Below are 2,463 nucleotides of genomic sequence, written 5' to 3' on the forward strand. Positions count from 1 at the left end.
GACAATAAATGCTCCTTTGCAAAGTCCCGATCGCAGTTTTAGCCTTGAGTTTTTTTAGTTATATAAAATATCGAACCTCAATGACTCAACTAACTTTAAAAAATACGGCTGATTGCAAGGATAACATGTCTGTAAAAAACTTTAATTAGGCTAAGTGCACTGACCAGGATCCCTCACTATTTCAAATTTTAGCAAAGAATGAAAAGTAAACAACAGCAAGTACACGATAACGCAGTAGAGATAACTTATTTTAATAGTAATCGCTCAATTCTTTATAGTTCGTCATTCATACGTTCGTTGCTTTATACGTAACTAGCAGCAACATAATGCTAAAAACATACAATACGTTGCTGATGGTAATAAAGAGAAGGATCCTAATTATTACAAAAAGAAATAGGTAAACAGTAGCCCTTTCAGAAAACAAAACAAATCGTGCTTAAGCACTTGGGTACTGTGTCATCCAGTCAAGCGGTCAGGGTTAGTTAAATCTGCCGAGTTTTTTCAAAGCAAAAGCACATTCCATATAAGCGGACTTCGCGGAAAGGGAGAGCGATGTTTGGAAAAAATTAAAAAGGAATTTTTCCCTATGCATCACACCCGACCGTATCAAGTAATCAGAGCAGGTTTCTAGTAATTTTATACAATCAGTAAATATAAGTAGTGGTGGATTAAGCCCGACTGTAAGCGCCGTAAAAATGAGAATATCTTGTTTTATTCCTTTAGTACACGTAATATCCTGTATTTACGGAATCACCGTCTGTTGTTCGAACTTCCCTAATGAGAAGTCCGGATAAGCGAGCGCTTACAGATACCTCTATAGTTATAAAAAACATTGATCTGTATCTAGTGTAATTGTAAGATATCCATCTAGGGGTGTACAAAATATAATCTTACCTCCTGCAAAATAAGGCGTGTTTATCAAAGGAAAATTCTAAAAACCTTCAAACATATGAATTAGCTTGTTACCTTACCCTTGTTTTTTCAATTGTTTGTGCTCTTACTTGTTAGTTCCTTGAGGTGACTTATCACATTTTAGTGAACTAGACCACAGTTGTGGTCGAAAGCTTTAATCTTGTACAAGAATATATATTTTAATCTACAAGAGGATTTTACTTCATTGTGGATTGTATCCCCAGTTACTTAGAGGTACGACATAGTACCTGGCTTCTGCATATTAAAATCCGTTTTTTTGAAAAAAAAAAAAAAAAAAAAGAGACAGTTAATCAAATATAACTTATATAGAGGAACTATACATTTGTCTCATAAATCGTAACATTGTTCAAATGACCCAACAGAATTCTCCACACCCAGCAATCGCAGTTTGCACGCAAAATCTCGAGAAGCATGCACCCTCAAATGTCTTAGTGCGTGTAAAAAGACTTTGCTGGGAAATGAAATTTTAATCCTTCCCGACACTGAAATATAACGATTTCCGCGAACAAAGCCCTAGACACGGTTGACTCGCAGCAACAAGTTGATCTAGTAATCCACAAAACCTATACATATAAATATCGCATTTTTTTTATTGTTGCTAATTTTTAATCACACCCAATCAGTCGTAGATGAATCTCTCTGATAATCTATCTAAAGTAATATCCGTAAAGTCATTCAAGCAGAGGTGATTCAGCAAAAAATTTTTTTTTATCTTTTATCTGAATACCAGGAAGTTTCTCCACTAGCGAGTGATCTCTGGGAGAAAAATGGATGTCATTGAAAACAAAATACGGTCTAAGGACAGACATTAAGCTATATACGTACCTTCGTATAGACTCAATGAAATTTCAAAATAGAGATAAATGACGAAGTTGAAAAATGTTAGTAATAGGAGCCATTAGGAAATCAAATAAGCCCATATAATTTCCCTCCCCAAACGTCATGCCATAAAAAAAAAAAAAAAAAAAAAAAACAAAAGAGATAAGGACTTGGCGTTTATCAGAGTAGATTTCTGTCGTTTTTTAAAACAAGGAAACGACCCCGATAGTTTCCCAGTGCCGTGTACTGACGACATCTTATCTCTGTTAGGTTAGAATAAATTTTTCACCAGCTGGAGTTACTTTAGGCTTTTACAGATACCATTACCTAAGTGATTGTACCTCATACACCGTTTTCAGCACACTCAGGGGATATTAATTTTTACGTATGCCTCCGGCTTACGTTGCGCCCAATTACAATATAGTGTTTGGAGACTTTTAGGGGATACCCTACATGCTTATATGGTTGGTCTTGTAATCTTTTCTAATACCTTAGAAGTACATTCACATAAACTAGAGCTAGTGCTACAGAGACAAAGACAAATAATCTCAAAGTAAAAATATCTAAATGAGAGTTTTTTAAAACCGAAAACATGTTTATCTAGGTTTTATGTGTCTAGTCAAGGTCTTAAAGTAGTCCATGGCAAGGTGTCGGCTATTCATAACTTCCGGTACCTATTAACGTAAAAAGGGGATACAGCACTTTTGCGCT

This window comes from Macrobrachium nipponense, chromosome 25 (assembly GCF_015104395.2).
Source record: "Macrobrachium nipponense isolate FS-2020 chromosome 25, ASM1510439v2, whole genome shotgun sequence".
NCBI lineage: Eukaryota > Metazoa > Arthropoda > Malacostraca > Decapoda > Palaemonidae > Macrobrachium > Macrobrachium nipponense.